This window comes from Chiloscyllium plagiosum, unplaced genomic scaffold (assembly GCF_037043375.1).
Source record: "Chiloscyllium plagiosum isolate Xiang-an unplaced genomic scaffold, Cpla_swu_hap1 HiC_scaffold_18, whole genome shotgun sequence".
Classification (NCBI taxonomy): domain Eukaryota; kingdom Metazoa; phylum Chordata; class Chondrichthyes; order Orectolobiformes; family Hemiscylliidae; genus Chiloscyllium; species Chiloscyllium plagiosum.
This window is the reverse complement of record NW_028270156.1, coordinates 13,191,266-13,211,424: the sequence shown is the minus strand read 5'-3', so window position 1 is coordinate 13,211,424 and position 20,159 is coordinate 13,191,266. Positions and strand designations below refer to the sequence as shown.

Here is a 20,159-nt window from a genome sequence, read left to right as displayed (position 1 = left end):
GGTAATGAGCTGGGTTCTTAAGCAGCAACAATCCATGTGTTACATACAGCGTTAAGGGGATGCCGGGATTCCAGGTGTTAAATAAATACAAATTGTTGTTGAATGATGCGCATTTTTTTTTTGTTTTGCCTTTAGCAACTGCCGGCTGTTGAAAAAATATCTCCGACTGAAGATAATCCGAGGGAAATTGTAAGAACAGTGGTTAAATTGACTAGTGTTGGGAGAATTTGAAAATCTCATTTGCTCTAATCAAATTCCAAATTTTACAAACGTTTTTGGATGACTTTGTCGGTAGTGTGAATCCTCCGACGCCAATACCACAGGAGAGCAATGAAAGTGCATTGATTGGAATCAGGCTGCTGGGAAGGGGTATTTCATTTTGCCTCACTGTTTGCCATCTGTTCCGAGGTTGGTTTACTGCAGCGCATATGTTAATCTGCAGTTCAAATCTGACGCACAAAGCGGTTTGGAGAGGCAGTGCGGTCCAGTGCTGGCGAGATTCAATTTATAGAGGATCAATCAAAATGCCGTGTAGAAAAAGCGCGAGCTGGTAATAGAGTCAGCGGATGTGACCCTTTCAGCTGAACCATTGCTAGATAACAGATCGCTGTAAACAAACTACTCAAAAGAAAATGTAAGATAATTCCGGACTGTTGCACTGCAGAATTGAAGTATGCTGTATGCTAACTGGTTAACCAGAATAGCTTAGATATCAACACGGATAGACCAAATCAGGATTATTTATAGACAGGTACTTCGCAAAGTAGTGAAAGACATGTAAAATGTATCTGCAGTTTTCAAATATATCTTCCTGGTGTTTTAAACACCAATTATTAAATTTTAGTTTTTTTAAAAAAATACTTGGTTACTGAGACTAGGATAAAAAAATGAAAAGGTATCCGCAGTTTTCAAATATATCTTCCTGGTGTTTTAAACACCAATTATTAAATTTTAGTTTTTTAAAAAATACTTGGTTACTGAGACTAGGATAAAAAAATGAAAAAGGTACAAAATGTATCTGCAGTTTTCAAATATATCTTCCTGGTGTTTTAAACACCAGTTGTGAAATTTTCGTTTCTTTTTAAAAAAAAGCTTGGTTACTGAGACTAGGAGAATAAATGGAAAGGTACAAAATGTAATTGCAGTTTTCAAATACGTGCTATGATCCGAAATTATTGTTTTTTAAAATCATTTTTAAAAAAACTTGGTTACTGACACTAAGGGAAAAACATATTAAAAAGCATTAAATGTAACTGCAGTTTTCAACTACATCTTCATGATGTTTTAAACACCAGCTCTGAAGTTTTCGTTTTTTTTAAGAGACTATTGATAAATTGCTTGGTTACCGTGACTCGAAAAAATCATAAAAGTCACAGAATGCATTTTCAAATATATCTTCCTGTTTTGATAAACATCAACTCTGAAGTTTTCGTTTATAAAGACAGTTGTTAAAATCTTGTTAAATTACTTGGTTACTGAGAAAATGTATCCAAAATAATACTGAATAAGAGCTGCTACAGGAACAAAAATAATTTGCAGTGTTACCCAGAAAATGAAAGGAGTTAGTTTTAGTGAGTGGTCCGATTGCTCAGATCTTCAAAGGCTGTTTTTTTTTCTTCAATGACCAAAGGAAGGCTTTTTGATTCGGCCAGAGGGAGGCAGGGTTAATGTTGAATGCAGTCGATGTTCTGTGAATGACCCGCAGTCCCTCAATGACGTGGGCGAAGCCCCCAAAGGGAGCCGGTGAGTCAGAAAAGGAGAGGCAAAGACAACCATTAGCACGTCATTGGTAATCCCAGCGACACCTTTCACATCCGTCTCAATATACTCCACTGCAGCATGATTATGTTTTATTTAAAGGATCTCTCACGCTGTTCCCGGAGTGTGCATTATATAAATTTGAGTGACAGGCTGCTTGAGACAGCTTCAGATGTATTTCCTGAAAGTTTAATTCGAAAACAAAGGACTGATGGCCAGAGTGAAAGAGAAATAAATTGAAAACATTGAAATATTGTCAGAGTGCTGCATCCAACGATTGTAAATAAATGCTGCAAATTAATCCAATATAGGTACTTTAGAATAAATATCACAATGTTAATATCTCGCCTAGTTCACAAAAAAGGGCATTGCATTAATTGCACATCTTTAATGAATATGTCTTTTCCAAATTTTTTTTTGCATTTAACTTTCTTTGTTTTATCCATATGAACGCCGAATGTAAATGCTATGTGGGAGGGCTCTTGTTGCACAGTGGTAGTGTTCCCACCTCTAGGCCAGCATGTCTGGATTCAAGTCCCAAATGCCTCAGATTTGTGTTCTTACAGGCCATTTAAAAATATCACTAAATCATGTCTGATGCATCACCTTAAGAGATGACCAGGCCCTGATTATCCTAATGTGTTTTCAGAGGGTCTGTGTTCCTTTTGATTGAAGGCGTCCAAGTCTGAAACCTCAGTTGAAAACTCTCTAAAGAAAGCTGCAGTATCGTTCCACTGGAGGTAAGATAGTATTTATCTATTTATTTCAACAAGAGTTATTTTAGCTTATGATCTGTAACGGGGATTTATAAATTCATCTTTGCCTATTGGCATTAGCAAGAAAACTACGTTTGGAAGGAACTGACTTCATTCGGTACAGTCTTAAGTTTTACTGTTGATGTTTTTCAGAATCTGTGGCTCATTTTTATTTGTAATCAAGAGGTTACATGGGATATAGCAGGCAGGAGCACAGTAAAGAGCAAATTGATTAAGGATTCAAAATTACCGAAGGGTTCAATAGGGTAGGTGCAGAGAAGGTGTGCCCACTCGTGATGGACTCTGAAACTAAGGGTTAAAAACGGGTAAATATGATTTAAAAACATCATGAAGTCAAAACCAATACTTTGTACTTGATGAAAAACTTCAACTTTGTGCCTCTTTATTTTAACTTCTGTTCTACAAAGTTATTAAATATGCATATAACAGTTATTGGTTCATTAGGGGCTATCTTATTTCTGAATGAAGATCAGGGAATGAAGGGAATGTAGAACTTGTGACAGTACAGAAGAAGCCATTTGGCCCATCGATTAGGCACTGACTGAACTACTCTAAATTTGCATTTGTCCCACTTTCCTGCACTTGGGCCATAGCATTGAATATTATGTCATTTCAAGTGCTCATCCAAGTACTTTCTAAAGGTTGTGAGGTTTCCTGCATAACTACCCTCCCAGGCAGTGCATTCCAGTGAACAACTGCTGCAGTTGTATTGAAAGGGATTCTGAATAATTGAATGAGGGAAAAAGGAATGAAAGGATGTACTGACAGACAGAAAGCTGGGATGATGTTACACTGGAGAGTGTAAACACCAATACCAACCTTTTAGGGCAAATGCTCTGTTTCTATGCTGTAAACGCTCTGTAAGTTATGTAACATCCATTGCCTAAATATTAAAAATTATGAAATTAAGCCATCTACTAAATTTTCAAAAGCTTCATAAACCACATTCTAATCCTTTATCAGAAGTTGTAATTTTGCAGATGCTGCCTTGGCGTTCTGCTAACTAGTCTCTGGAATATTCCCTGGTAAACAGTGTTGATTTATATATTCTGTGTTGCTGAAGGGAAGGCTGATGTCAGTTAGCTCAGTGGGGTGGACACCTGCTTTGTGATGCAGAATGATACCAACAGTACAAGTTCAAATCCTGTACTGACTGAGGTCACCATGAAGGACCTGTCTTCCTAACCTTCCCTGATCCTCAGGTTAAACTCAACACCGGTTACCTCTCTCAAATGAAAGAGCAGCTTTTATGGTCCTTTGGGACTACGATGACTTTCACTTCATGAGTTTGTAAACCTTTTGTTATAACTGAATTGCATCTGTTTCAAATATACTTTGATCAGAATGTGACAAATGTGCTTAACCTTGTGCTCACAAAAACATTTCATTTTTCAGTCAATATCAAACTGATGTATTTTTTAAAAGCTATCAATAAATGCATAGAAGCCTTGAGGTAGAGTTAATTTCTTTTAGCTTTATAATTCCTCTAGACAGCCATTAGAAAAAGAAACATTGCAATTTTAGACACAGAAATAAATCTCACTCGCTTATATTTGCTAATAACCAGCTGAAGATTTGTACTGGGAGCCAATTGTCTCCCTGTCCTCATGGTTAAGGCATTGTGCCAGACAATCTACAGCAAATTAGAGATTATTTGGAATATTTGCAAGAAAGGAAAAAATAAGTTTTCATTTAAGCTTTGAGTCCCAGACCAGCTGAAGGCTCCTAATATTGGTTAGTGTGTTCCTGGCTGGAACCTTAATTGTCCTGATTGGAAGGGAACTGTGTGTGTGGGTCAGGACACATAAGCACACAGGTTCTGTCCCAACTGTTACAAAAGTGCATGCTTGGAGGAGAAAGTCTCTGCTCCTCAGGCATTTAACTTGAGTTGAACGTGAGAATATAATAAATGATTTGCTCTCTGTGCAGTGTAAAAGGAACACAGTATAGTAATTTGTCCAGCTGCAGTATAAATCAGTCTGAGATTTGTAATCGGGGACTCTCATTTTAAATATTTATGAACTTTTTAGGATATATAACTGAGCAGTCACATTTGCCTCTTGAGTCTTATACACATCACCTGACATTTCTAGTCAAGACAGCGAGTGGTCACAAATTCAAAACAAGATCATTGATCTGAAAATTAAAGGCTATTTTCTAAGGACAGGCAATTTGATCGTCTGATTTGTTTTGATAAAGATTTGGAGTTGGCGCAGGTTTTGTGGGCAGAAGGCCGTTCCTGTTCTGTGTTGCACTGTAAATTTGTGTGATTTTGATCATAGCAATCGTTGGCAATACTGTTCGTCATTAATGCTGTGTTGATCCCTCTTCTCTTTCTAACTTCGCTGCTGTAGGCTCCACCCGGAAAATTCAGGTCACCATTTTCCATGTCCGCGCATCATCCCACCCCCATCAATCATGAGACCATACTAGAATTGTCTCCACAAAACTTACCTACCTGCCGGAGAACACAGCATTGCCCCCGATGGTGCGTCTCACCATTCCGTTCTTACCTGCCGTCCAGTTTTGGAAGGTGATTTGCAGAATACAAATTACGGTGGTGTCATGCCACAAAGTCAGGATGGTTTATCATCCACCTCAGCCTCTACCATCAATTCCCATCCCGAGATTAAAATCTGACCTGCTCTCTGCACAGAACATTTTATCCTCTTAATATTTCATGGGAAAGCATAATCCGTACAAAGATCTGTTTCATTTCTTGTCTCCCTTTTTCCTCGTAAGAATCAGTGATACAACAGCACAATTCAAAACACCCTCTGTGATGACCACCAGCTGCAAGTTCCCCTCCAAGTTGCACACCATCCTGACTTGGAAAAAGATCACCGTTCCTTCACTGTCACTGTGTCAAAATCTCGGAATTCCCTCCCTAAGGGCGTTGTGGATCAACCTACAACACATGGACTGGTTCAACAAGGCAGCTCACCATCACATTGACAGTTAGGACTCAGCCAGCAATGGCCACAATCCATGAATTAATTTTAAAAAAGAAAGCAAATGCACTTGGAGCAGGAGTAGGCCATTTAGGCTCCAAACCACTCTGCAACTCAATAATATCACGACTGATTGGGTTGTGTATTCAATATATGTTCTACTTGAGCTCCAATACCCTTTTGACTTCTTTGTTGTTGAAGAATCAATCTACCTCTACCTTAGAAGTCTCAATGATCTGACTTCCAGTGCTTTCTGGGGAAAAAACACTCTACAGATTTGTGAGAAACAGTTCTCACCTCTATCTGGAAGTGTCGGATGTAAACGTGTTTGTCGATCTTCCAGCATCACTTGAGCTGGCTGTGTAGTTGTTTAAATGAGGTGTTAATAATGCTGGGATATAATAGTTCCCCTTTGTACATTGCATGCCAATCCCACCTCTACAAAACCATCCAGAGGCTCTAAATAAGACAGAAATACCTGTAAAAGGCACTGTAAAAGATTTTCTAAAATTCAGATTTATGAACTGTTTTTCTTAGTCATTCCAGGAGTGGCCCAACCGATGGCTGCTTAACTGCCTTCCCCTTTGGGGATTACATTATCGCTTCACAACCATTCTAAGGAGAGTCCTGGGAGCTCAATGCAATGGCTTTGGTTATTCAACCTGTAAATTCTAATTGCGATGAGGGTTATTAAGTTGCAGAATCTTTAACTGGCTGAAGATTAAGCTCACAGGCTGCTTTCAAATGTATTTTGAACCCTCTGTCTGAACATCACTTTTAATCCACCTCAGTGAGAGTTTTTAGCGTGTTAAAACTACACCAACCTTGGAAAGATGATGGAATCTTCATCAGTGTAGAAAACACCCGATAAGATTGACACAAAGAATTCAGGAGGATGTACAGCTATATGAGGCGATGAATACTCAGTCAGTCAACAGATGAGATAACCCTATGCAGACCTGCAAGCTGCCGTGAGAAACAGACACAAGTCGATCTTCATTTAATCGTCTGTGGATAAAACGTGTATCGACTCCCTAAAAGCTGTGCATTTCTTTCTCTCATGAAATCAAATGTAAAAACTGAAAGCATGACTCCAACTTTAGCCAGGGGTCTGTTTTTAACCATGTTGATTTGATTTATTGTAGTCACATGTACCTAAGTACAGTGAAAAGTTTTGTTTGGTGGACAGATCATAACATACAAGGACATACAGATCATGGGGGTGCTGAGGCATGTGAGGTTATGGCTGCACAGGAGGTGCATAAAGCAAGATCAACGTTATTTAAGATATGAGATTTTATTTCACTCAAGGATTTTTTTCAATTCAATTGCGCATAGCCGTCACTTGCCATTTCTGCATCTATTGCCCGGAGGGCAGTCAAGAGTCAATTATATTGGTGTGGGTCTGGAGTTACATGTAGACTAGGCGAGGATGGCAGATTTTATTCCCTAAAGGACATTAACGATCCAGATGCTTTTTTTAAAAAGAAGTGGCAATTGATAGTGATTACATGAGCACTTTTGGGCTAGCTTTTTATAGTTCCACACAATTTATTGAATTCAGGTTTCTTGATGCGCCTTGGTAGGATTTGAAGCCATGTTTTTCCAGGCCTTTAGTCTGTGTTCTAAGAGCAAGTGAGGACTGCAGATGCTGAAGGTTAGAGTCAAAACATGTGGCGCTGGAAAAGCACAGCTGGTTAGGCAGCATCCGAGGAGCAGGAGAGTCAATGTTTCGAGCATAAGCCCCGAAACATCGACTCTCCTGTTCCTTAGATGCAGCCTGACCGGCTGAGCTTTTCCAGCACCACAGTTTTTGAATCTGTGTTCTAGTCGAGTGATATTATTACAAGACCACTGCCTCCTCAATCTCACCCACTGCAGCCCAAGATGATCCAACTAGCAGGTTCCCATTTCACTGACTGACCGAAAGGGAAGCCATCTACCTCTTAGCCTCAGTTATTGGCAGGTCATCCTGTGACCTACTTAAAATGGGAATGCTTCTCTGCAAGGGAAGTTGAAGTCCCCTGGGGTTTGCTCAGGTTCCTAGGTGCTCAGCAATGAAGATGAAAGGGGTTCTTGGAAGTGTTGATGGAGAGGCTGGAATTCCTGTTCCCCAACAGTGATTGGAGGATTGCCAGACACATTCTCCAGCAGCAGACAATGTCAACTTGCGGAATCTCAATCCCTGGTTTGGGAGACATGAACTGTTTTATTAACCTTACTAGAGGTAAGTAGTACTTTTGACTTGTTGCAAAAATGTTGGTACAGTGGAAATATAACTGGATCAGTAATCCAGAGGCCTACGCTAATACTATAGACACCCACATTCAAATCCCACCACACAGAACATTTTCAAAAGTTATTCTCATTAATAGTCATCATGAAGCTAGCATTGTTAAAATCCCATCTGGTTCACTGATGTCCTTCAGGGACGGAAATCTGCTGTCCTTACCTGGTCTAGCATACGTGTGACTCCAGACCTATGGGAATGTGATTTACTCTGATACCACTGAGATTTAGGGCAATTATGGATAAGCAATAAATGCTGGCCTTATCAGCTATACTCATGCTGCATGAAAGAAAAAAAAAATCTTCTCTATGACACGTAACACATCACATTTCAAAAACTCAGGTTACAAGATGTAGGAGCAGAAGTAGGGCATTTGGTCCATTGGTTCATCACTCTCATTAATGAAATCCATGGCTGATCTGATAACCTTCAACTCCACTTTTCTGTCTTTTCACTACAACCTTGACCCCCTTACTGAGTAAAAATCTGTTTATCTTATCCTTGAATAGGTTTGATTACCCAGCCTTGACAGCCCTCTGCAGTAAATACCTTCACAGATTCATTACCCTCTTGGTGAAAAAATGCCTCCTTGTCACTGTTTAAATGGGTGTCCTCTTATTCTGTGTGTATGCCATCTGATCCTAAACTCTCCAATGTGGAAGCAACATGTTTGTATCTACCCTTCAAGCCCCATATTAACAAGGTCTCTGTCAATCTTCTAAACTCCAGTGAGCACAAGCCCAACTTACTCAACCTCACCTCATTAGAAAATATTTCTATACACAGGATCAGCTTTGTGAAACCTTTCTGGGCTGCCTCCAATGTAACTATGTCTTCCCTTAGAGAAGGGCACCAAAATTGTTCACAGTATTCCAGCTGTGGTCTCACTAGTGGCTTGCCTGGGTTTAGCAAGCCCTCCCCAGTTTTATACTCCATTCCCTTTGTAGTGAAGGCTATCATTCCATTTTCCTTCCCTATTACCTGCTGAACGTGTACAGGAGCTCTTTTGATTTATGCATGAAGACACAAAAATCCCTACATGCTTTAGCTTTCTGCAGTCTTTCTCCATTTATAAATACTAGTCAGCTCCTCTATTTTTCCCACGGTATATTCGAGAAGACAGGAGTAGGCCATTTGATTCCTTGAGCTGGTTCCACCATTGAACTCAGTGCCCTAATCCCAATACCCACCCCATATCCCTTTATCCTTTAGCACACAAACTATATCAACAGCCTTCTTGAAAACACATAATGTTTTTGCTTCAACTACTTTCTTTGGTAGTGAATTCCACAAACTCACCATTCTCTGGGTGAATAAATTTCTCCCCATTCTCAATCCTAAACATTTTACACTTTTTCCTTAAACAGTGACCCCTGGTTCTGGACTTCCTATCATCGGGAACATCCAGTCCCATTGGAATCTTACGGGTTTCAGTAAGATTCCCCCTCATTCTTTTAAATTCCAGGGAGTACAATCTTAATTGACTTCAATGGCCCCTCTTAAGTCAGTCCTGCCATCCTAGGAGTCAATTTGGTAAGCCGTCACTACACTCTCTCAATAACAAGAACATCGTTCCTCAGGTAAGGAGACCAGAACTGCACACAATATTCCAAGTGTGGCCACACCAATGCCCCATGTAACTGCAACAAGCCATCCTTGTTCTTTTACTTGAATCCTCTCACTTTGAAGGCCAACAGACTGTTCACCTTCTTCACTGCCTGCTGCACCTGCATGCTTACTCCCAGTGACTGGTGTACAAGAACATCCAGGTCTCTTTGAACATTCGCTGCTCTCAATTTACAGCCATTCAAGTAATAAACTGCCTTCATTTTCTGCTACCGAAGTGGATAACCTCCAGTTATCCACATTATATTGCATTTTGCCATTCACTCAGCATTGTCCAAATCACACTGAGGCTTCTCTGCATTTTCCTCACAGGTCACTCTATCACCCAGCTTTGTGGCATCTGCACATTTGGTTTCATCCATGGGTGGCAGTCTTGCCCCGGCCTAGCAATCCGATGGCCTGGTGCTTTAAGTGGCATTCTTGGCGGTGGTTTTCTTTGAAGGCTTTTGCCAAGTGGAGTGGCATTTCAGCCTTTTGGTTTCCATCCCGGCATGTTGTTTTTGCTATGCATATTGTTCTCATTCCCACTGTGCGTATAGGCTTTCTTCAAGACCAGGAGCCTTTCAATGGACTTTGATGAACTTTGTCTTAAATTTACGTTTTAACTTATGATTTTACTTATGACTTCTGTCATTGACATAGGCACCATGGTAGGGCAACTTATAACTTTTCTCATTGTATTTTTCTTGTAAAAATACATATGACAATAAATTCTAAATTCTGAACATAGATAGTACGTTTGCAGATGATGCCAAAATTGGAGGTGTAGTGGACAGTGAAGTCGGTTACCTCAGAGTACAATGGGATGTTGATCAGATGGACTAATGTGCTGAGGAGTGGTAGATGGAGTTTAATATAGATAAATTCAAGGTGCTGCATTTTGGAAAAACAAATCAGAGTAGGACTTATACACTTAATGGTCAGGTCCTAGGGAGTGTTGCTCAACAAAGAGACCTTGGAGTGCAGGTTGACAGCTCCTTGAAAGTAGAGTTGGAGGTAGATAGGATAGTGAAGAAGGTGTTTAGTATGCTTTTTTTTTATTGGTCAGAGCATTGAGTATAAGAGTTAGGAGGTCATGTTGCAGCTGTACAGGACATTGGTTAGGCCACTTTTGGAATATTGCATGCAATTCTGGTCTCCTTCCTATCGGAAAGATGTTGTGAAACTTGAAAGGGTTCAGAAAAGATTTACAAGGATGTTGCCAGGGTTGGAGAGTTTGAGCTATGGGGAGAGGTTGAATAGGTTGGGGCTGTTTTTCCTCGAGTGTCGGCTGCTGAGGGATGACGTTATAGAAGTTTATAAAATCATGAGGGGAATGGACAGGATGAATAGACAAAGTCTTTTCCCTGGGGTGGGGGAGTCCAGAACTAGAGGGCATAAGTTTAGGATGAGAGGGGAATGATATAAAAGGGACCTTAAGGTCAACGTTTTCACACAGAGGGTGGTATGTGAATGGAATGAGCTGCCAGAGGAAGTGGTGGAGGCTCGTACAATTGCAACATTTAAAAGGCATTTGGATGGGTATATGAATAGGAAGGGTTTGGAGGAATATGGGCCGGGTGCTAGCAAATGGGACTAGATTGGGATGGGATATCTGGTGGGCATGGACGGGTTGGACCAAAGGTATCTGTTGCCGTGCTATACATCTCTATGACTCTATGACTCTCTTTTAAATAGAAGGGTTTGCATTAGGTCCCTTGTCTAATCATTAACATATATTGTGAATAGTTAGGCTGCTAGAACGGATTCCTATAGTACCCCCACTAGTGTAGCATGCCATTCAGAAAAAGACCCGTTTATACTTACTCATTGATTCCTGTCTGCTAACCAATTTTCAAACTGTCTCAATACACCCCCTCCTCCCTCCCTCCCAATCCCAAGTACTTTACTTTTACACATTATGTGGCACTTTTTCAAAAGCCTTCTGAAAGTACAAATAAAATCACATCCACTGGCTCACCTGATTAACATACTAGTTACATCCTCAAAGAATTCCAGTACTGTTGTCAAACATTATTTCCTTTTTTTAAATCCATGTTGACTGTGTCTGATTCCACCACTGTCTTCTAACTGCTGTGCTATAAAATCCTTGACAAGGGATGCTCACCCCTTACATACTGCTCGTCTATCCTGCCCTGTTTTCTCTCTACTGCCCTTTTTAAATAGTGGGGTTACGTGAGTCCCCCTCCAATCTGGAGGATCTGTTATAGAGTCTGAGGAATCTTAAAATATGTCCATCAATGCATCCCTTGTCCCTAGGGTCATTTCCTTACGTACTCTAGGATTTAGATTTATCAGGTCCTAGGAATTTATCAGTCTTAAAACACGTTAGTTTCTCCAATATAATTTCTCCACTAATGCAGATATGCCTCAGTTCCTCCCTCTCACTAAACCCTGTGTTCCCATCATTTCTGATACATTGCCAGCGTTTTCTTTGAGAAGACAGAAGCAAAGTATGACTTTAGTCCTTCAGCCATTTTGTTGTTCCCCATTATGCACGCCCCCATTTCTGACTAAGGGACCTACATTAGTTTTCACAAATTAATATTTCATCTACTATATTTTTCCCAATTACTTAAATCATCTGTATCCCTCTGGAGGCTCTTTGTGTTATCCTCACCACTAGCCTTCCCATATGTGTGTGTGTCACCCATATATTTCATTCTAGTACATTCTCTTTCCTCATCCAGATTAGTAATACTTATTAGAAATAATTGTGGCCCCAGAATTATTCCCTGTGTTACTCCTCCACCCTGAAAATACCTCACTTAACTGAACTCTCTGTTTTCTTCTGGTTAATCAATCCTTTAATCTACTTCCCTTTTTGAATAAAGGTGTTAAATTGACAGTTTTCCGATCATCTGTGATTTTTACAGTATTTAAGAACCTTTGGAAGACTACAACAGTGCTATCTCTATAGCTACTGCCTTTAATATCCTATGATGCATTCTGTTAGCTTCATAAGTTTTACAAGTATTTTTTCTCTAGTGATAGTTAATATAATTATTTCCTCCTCCACATTTGCCCCTTGAATATTCAGTATTTTTGGAATGCTGTCTGTGTCTTCCACTGATGCAATGTCTCTGTTCAACTTCTCCGTCAGTTCGTCATTACCAATTATTCTTTCTCTACTTTCATTTTTTAAAAAGCCTATGTTCACTTGATATTTCTCTTTTTATATATTTTAAGGAAGCTCTTGTTGTCCATTTTGATATTACTTGGAAGATTCTCCTTAAAGTTTAGTTTCTCCCTCTTTATTATTTTTTGGCCATCTTTTGTTGGTTTTTGAAAATGTTTCCAATTTTTGGTTTACCACTCATCTTTTCCATGTTGTATGACTTTTTTCTTTCAACTTGATGCCATCCTTAACCGAGCTGAAAATGTGTTGCTGGAAAAGCGCAGCAGGTCAGGCAGTATCCAGGGAACAGGAGAATCGACATTTCGGGCATAAGCCCTTCTTCAGGAATGAGGAAAGTTTGTCCAGCAGGCTAAGATAAAAGGTAGGAAGGAGGGACTTGGGGGAGGGGCGTCAGAAATGTGATAGGTTTCCAGCAGGCTAAGATAAAAGGTAGGGAGGAGGGACTTGGGGGAGGGGAGATAAAAGGTAGGGAGGAGGGACTTGGGGGAGGGGCGTCGGAATTAGCCTGCTGGAAACCTATCACATTTCCGACGCCCCTTCCCCAAGTCCCTCCTCCCTACCTTTTATCTTAGCCTGCTGGACAAACTTTCCTCATTCCTGAAGAAGGGCTTATGCCCGAAACGTCGATTCTCCTGTTCCCTGGATGCTGCCTGACCTGCTGCGCTTTTCCAGCAACACATTTTCAGCTCTGATCTCCAGCATCTGCAGACCTCACTTTCTCCTCAAAGAAGCCATCCTTAACCTCCCTGGTTAACCCCAGTTGGTTTATCTACTTCCTAGAATCATTCTTCCTCACTTGCTTTACTCCATCACTTTTTTTTAAATCACCCAATGCTAGGTGTCCTTACAGTCTCAGCATAAACATGCTCCTATTTTTTCCCTTACTCTGTTTAGCATGTTCATTCCACAGCCTTAGGATCCCTGGCAGCAGCTAACGCTTGATGTCTGCACTCAGATGACACAAGCAATGGTTATTTCAAGGGATAACACATCTCAATTCCATGACGAAATGATGCTGTGCACCAATTCTATTGAGCACCGTCTCCCTTTCTGAGAAGTGTTTTGGATTTTTTTTGGCATAAATGGGAACATAAAGTCCATCCGTTTAAAAAGCACACTCTCAGAGAAGATGCAACAAGGTTTGAGGTGGCCAAGTCACTGTTTGAGGCAAAAAAATTGCAGATGCTGGAATCCAAGATTGACAAGCAGGAGGCTAGAAGAACACAGCAATCCAGGCAGCATCAGGAGGTGGAGAAGTCAATGTTTTGGGTTTAACCCTTCTTCAGGACTGGGTGTGCGTGCAAGGGGAGTTGCAGGTAAAGGGAGTGGGGGACAGGGTGGTGAGATGGGGACCCATTCAGTCCCCCTCCACGAATACATTCTTCTGCCTCACTGAACTAGCCCTTAATAACTTTTCCTTTAACTTCTTCCATTTCCTCCAAACCCAGGGGGTGGCCATGGGCTCTCGGATGGGCCTCAGCTACGCCTGCCTCTTTGTCAGCTATGTCGAACAGTCTCTCTTCAGTACCTGCACAGGCACTTTGCCCCAACTCTTGCACCGTTACATCAATGACTGTATCAGTGCAGCATCCTGCACCCAGGCTGAACTGGAGCAGTTCATCGACTTTGCCCAGAACTTTCACCTCGCCCTCAAATTCACTTGGTCCATCTCGGACACCTCCCTCCCCTCTCTTCATCTCTCCATTTTCATCTCCGATGACTGTCTCCAGACTGATGTTTACTACAAACCCACAGACTCTCACCTGGACTACGCCTCCTCCCAACCAATATCCTGTAAGAACTCCATTCCTTTCTCCCAATTTCTCCGCCTCCACCCCACCTGCTCGGTTGGGGAGATATTCCACTCCCAAGCATCCCAGATGTCCATCTATTTTGAACAACATGCTTTTCCCCTACCCCGTCATCCAAACAGCCCTCTACTGCACCGCCTCCATTCCCTATATCACTGCTCTAAACCGCCCCCACAAATGCAAGAAAGACAGAGTCCCCCTTGTCCTCACATTCCCACCTCACCAATCCCTGCATCCAACACGTCATCACAATACCTCTGCCAACACCACCAAGAATATCTTCCCCAGCCCACCCCTCTCTGCCTTCCACAAGAACTGTTCTCTTCGACAGTCCATGGTTTGCACCACTCTCCCCACCGACCCCCCTGAACTCCCAGGTACCTTCCCCAGCAACCGGAAAAGATGCAAAACCGACCAGTACACCACCCACTTCACCTCCATCCAGAGCCTCAAACAGTCCTTCCAGGTGAGACAGTCCTGCCTCTCCTCCAACCTGTTTTACTGTATCTGGTGCTCCCGATATGGTCTTCACGCATTGGGTAGACCAAACACAAGCTAAGGGATTGATTTGCCGAGCATCTTGTCTGGGCCCGTAAGTGCTGACCTGACCTCCCAGTCACCTCCCATTTTAATGCCCCTTCCCATTCCCTTTCTGACCTGACTATTCTTAGCCTCCTCCATTGCTACAACGAATCAAACTGCAAGTTGGAGGAAAAACACTCCATCTTCCGCCTGGGCAGCCTACAGCCCAGAGAACTCAACATTGAGTTCTCCAATTTCAAATAACCTCCCTTCCCATCCCCTGACTCCCTTCCCAGCCCCTCTCCCTCCCTTCCGTTCTTCTCATCGACTCTTCCTTCCAGCCACAAACCGGATTCATTCCCTCCATCGACCAACCAGGTCGTACCCTCAACTTGTGTTCAGCTATCCCCACCTCACCACCCTGACCCTTGTCAAATCCTTTATCTGCAGCTCTCCCTACACTCAACCCCAGTCCTGAAGAAGGGTTGCACCTGAAATGTTGACTACTCCACCTCCTGATGCTGCCTGGCTTGCTGTGTTCTGCCAGCCTTCTGCTTGTTTGAGATAATTCTGTGTGCAGTCAGAAGGAACAGTGATCGCAGTACAATGAAAGCCACCAATATCGGTTCCTGCACGTGCATTCACAAAAGCCTAAGCAACACTTAAGGATTACCGAGAAACTGTGTTGGATTGAGATAAGTTAAAACTGTGAGAATAGTCCAACCTTGAGGGTTCAGATTTAAAGACTGACGTGGATTTTTGTTTTTATTTTTGGCATCCAGGGAATTTATGAAGAGGAATATTTGGTAAGTTGTTTGGGCTGGCTTAATTATGGACAAGACATTTCCTGTCCAGGTCAGTCTGTACTAAGGCTCGAAACTCCAGCATAGAACAATCACCACCTACGAAACATGTAATTGAGCACTGTCTGTATTGAAATGCTCTAAATGAGCTCCTTCATTGTCACTTTATCATGAAGATCATCATTGCCCCCATCTGCTCACTGCTCATTCTGCTGAAGACCTGGCTAAAAAAATGTACAGTGTTGAAACTGTACAGAATATGAAATAAATACCTGATTAATGTTATGCCCAACTGTCCTTGCTCTGTACAACTGGATGTAACAATTATGGACTTTCTGAGGATTTCCAAAGGGTAATGGGTTTATAGATTGCAGACATGGGAATCTAGTGAGCTCCCTGATATAATGCCATTTCCTACACAAAGAAGAATAGATTTCCAGGCCTTCCTGAGAATCCTAGAAGGTAGACCTTCTGTATGCAGGGTGATCCTTGGAGTTCTTATGGTCATCAGGTTGAACATTAAGTAACTCTAGCCTTGGGTTTTGGGATGAATTCAGTGTTAGGGGAAAACATTGGGTGTAAATTATTGCGTACCTCTGTACTCGCCAAAATCTCTGTCAAACTCCCAGCCTTATATAACTACATTCACTGACTTCCAAAATGACAACTAACCATTCCTGGCCCGTTAAGCATCAGTACTTCTTTACATTTAAGGGGAGACTGTGACTTTGTGGTAATTTCACTGGGTTAGTAATCCAGAGACCCAGGCTAAGATTCTGAGAATGTGGGTTAATTGGCAAATTGTGAAATTTCAGTTCAATTTATAAGTCTCTTAGGAGTCATCATGACTTTGTGAAGGGTAAATCATGCCTGACAAATTTATTAGAGTTCTTTGAGAAGGTAACAAGCAAGATAGATAGAGGAGAACCAATAGATGTAATATGGATAAATTTCCCAAACAGCATTTGATAAGGTATTGCATAATCAATTATTTCATAAAATAAAGCATTGATAGTAGCATGTTAGTGTGAATAACTAGTTGATTAGTTGATTAACTAATAGAAGAATGAGAGCTGGAATTAAAAGTTAATCTCATGGTGATCTTGTAACCACTGATCATTGTCTTTAAAATCCATCTAGTTTGCTAATGAAATCTTTGACTCTTACCCATTCTGGCTGACCCACAGCCCTCTGAAATGCTGTAGAAAACCATTCAGCCCAAGGGCAACTCATGAAGGGCAACAAATCCCACATCCAGTGCAAGATTTAAAAAACAGACCTGCAGGGCTGGGGCAGCATGGTGGCTCAGCAGTCAGCACTGCTGCCTTGTAGTGCTAGGGACTCAGGTTCGACTCCAACCTCAGGTGACTGTTTGGAGTTTGTACATTCTCCCTGTGTCTGTGTGGGTTTCCTCTCATGATCCAAGGATGTGCAGGTTAGGTGGATTGGCCATATTAAATTGCCCATAATATCCCAGTATGTGTAGGTTAGTTAGATTAGCATGGAAAATGCAGGATTATGGGATGGGAGGGGGGATTGAGTCTGGGTGAGATGTTCTTTGAAGAGTTGTTGGGCCGAATGGCCTGGTTCTACACTGTAGGGATTCTATGACTGTATCTGCTCGCCAATGGTGACCTCCCTTTACCTTCTGGGTGTAAACCTGAACTTGATAAAAGAGGCTGATCCAAGAAGGACTTGTGATGCTAGAGACTAAAGTTTGCCTTAGCATTCTCCCTGTATCTACACATGTCCCTTTTGAGCATGTGACTGGAAATGTTCAGCTCTCATCTCCCTTGTAATATGATTAAATTTGTTGATGACACAAAGCCCTGTGGCCAAGTAACAACAACAAATGAGATTAACCATCTTTGAAGAGATTTAATTCAGTTAAGCAGATGGAGCGAGATATGGCAAATTAACTTTAATGTGAGTAAATATAGGTGGATGTGGGATAATGGGTAATGAAAAACAAGTTAAGGGTAAATATATGTACAAAACAAAATTGTTTATTGATAAATGCTAAAAACAGGGGATTATTGATTGTACGTTCCTAATGAAGGAAATAAGGTGTTGGGGTGGATCTGCGGTACAATGAATTACAAGGTATGCGATCATTGTACAGATTAATTCTGAGCTCAGTTCCAGAGGACGGTGTGCAACAATAACTTGTAGTTATAAGGCACTTTTATTTTTATTGCTTATTTTCATGGGTTATGGGCATAAGTGCCAAGATCAGCATTTCTTGTCCATCTTTGAGAATATGGTGCATTAGGAAGGGGTTTCCAGTAACAGTGAAGTAACAGTAATATGTTTCCAAGTTAGGATGGTGAGTGATTTAGAGGGGAACATGCAGATGGAGGTATTCCCATGTATCTGCTGCTTTTGACCTTCTAGATGCCAGAGGTGATGGGTTTGAAACGCATTAATGAAGGGGCAGCACGGTGGCTCCGTGGTTAGCACTGCTGCCTCACAGTGCCAGGGACCTGGGTTCGTTACCAACCTCGGGCGACTGTCTGAGTGGCATTTACACATTCTCCTCATGTCTGTGTGGGTGTGCTCTGGTTTCCACCCACAGTCTAAAGATTGTGCAGGTTAGGTGGAATGCAGGGTTACAGGGATCGGGCAAAGGGATGGGTCTGGATGGGATGCACTTTGGAGGGCCGAATAGCCTGCTTCCAAGCTGTAGGCATTCTGTGAAAGGACCAAGTCAAACATCACGAGGTGTTTCTTCACAACAGTGTTATCAAACCGATTTTGACACAGTGCCTCAAAGGAGATATAGTGCAAATGACCTAAAGTTTCAGTAAATAAGTAGTTTTTTAAAGGAGATTCTTACAGGTGGCAGAGATGTGGAGAGATTTAGAGAAGCATGGTTAACAATGGGGGACACAGTGGTTCAGTGGCTAGCACTGTTGCCTCACAACACCTGGGTTTGATTCCAGTCTTCGGTGACTGTGTGGAGTTCACATATTCTCCCCGTGTCTCTGTGGGTTTCCTTCAGACGCTCCAGTTTCCTCTCACAGTCCAAAGTCATGTAGTTAAGTGGATTGGCCATGCTAAGTTTCCCACAGTGCCCAGGCTAGGTAGGTTAGCCATAGGAAATGCAGGGTCACTGGGATAGGGGAGGGGTTTGGATGTTGGTGGGATGCTCTTTGGAGGGTCGATGTGGACCCAATGGGCCGAATGGCCTGCTCCCACACTGTAGGGATTCTATGATTCTATGTTGACAATGCCCACCAATTAGGGTTTCTCTCTGAGGGTAATATGGTTAGAGAATGCTACAGAATAGAGAGAGAGAGAGAGAGAGGAGATAGCAGAATGGTTTGCAAGCAAGAGATGAGAATCTTAAAATTGAGAAGCTGTTTAACATAAGTCAGTGTGGGTGAGGATAAGAATGATGGGTGAATTTATCCGAGAGCTTTAAGTGACCTCAGGTTTGCAGGGAGTGGTCTGTGGGAGACTGCTAACAAAGACTTTCCATCATAGAACTGAAGTATATTACAGAGGTGAAAATAGGCTTCTTGTTGGCATGGATCTGAGTTAGGAAGCTAATGTTTGTGTTAAATAGGACACCAAGCTTCTCATAGAATTGTAGAACTATGAGTTGAGGTTGCTGCTGGCTGGGCCAACCCCTGGTTGCTGTTGAGAAGATGATGGTGAGCTGCATTCTTGAATGGCTGCAATCCATCTGGTGTTATATACATCCACAATCCTGTCAGGCAGGGATTTTCAGAGTTTGACCCAGTGATGCTGAAGGAACAACAATCCAAATCAGGATGGTAGTGGCTTTGGGGTGGACTTTCAGATTACAGCACAGAATGAGGCCATTCAGCCCCATGCAGCTTCCCTGTCGGTGCAATTCACCGAAAGTCACATCCACATCTTCATCCCATAGCTCTGCACAATCCATCCTTTTTAGGTAATAATCCAATTTCCTCTTGAGTGCCTCAATTGCACGAATTTCCACCACGCTGTCTGGCAGTATATTTATTGTGAATATTCTGGTTCAGGTTCAGACATATTCCGGGAGAGTGTTAGAATCAGTGACGGGGGAACTGAGTTCATGGTGGATGCTGAAGGCATTGTCTCTTGATCTTCTCAAAATATAGCTGAAGGAAATTCCTACATCAAAAAGAACATCTAAAGTTTTTACAGTCATTAAGAGACTAAGTTATGAGGATGATAGGCGTGACTTTTTTCTGCTAGCAAAGATCATTAACCTCTTCTCTACTTTTTGTTGGGAATTATAAATTGATTCTTCCTATTACTGATTAAGTCATGGTTGTCTGTATTGTATGTATCCTTGGCTGAGAGTTCAGACATCCATTAAGATCATAAAACCATTGGAAATAAGCACAGGACTAGGCCATTCTGCCCCTCGGGTCTGCTCTGCCATTCTATCGGATGTTACCAGGATTGGAGGGTTTGAGCTAGAGGGAGAGGCTGAATAGGCTGGGGCTGTTTTCCCTGGAGGGTCAGAGGC

At 41.8% G+C, this 20,159-nt stretch overlaps 1 long non-coding RNA gene across 2 annotated transcripts in view; it reads left to right on the top strand.

Moving 5' to 3' along the window:
* Window positions 1–418: 418 nt before the first annotated feature.
* Window positions 419–20,159, top strand: part of LOC122557645 (uncharacterized) — a 268,498-nt gene continuing 248,757 nt past the window's right edge. The window contains exons 1-2 of one of the 2 annotated variants that reach the window (XR_015760107.1): window positions 419–634; window positions 2,408–2,498. This is a non-coding gene — a long non-coding RNA (uncharacterized LOC122557645). Of the gene's footprint in view, window positions 635–1,956; window positions 2,070–2,407; window positions 2,499–20,159 lie in introns of those variants that run through there. The other variant, XR_015760108.1, reaches the window with a different exon arrangement.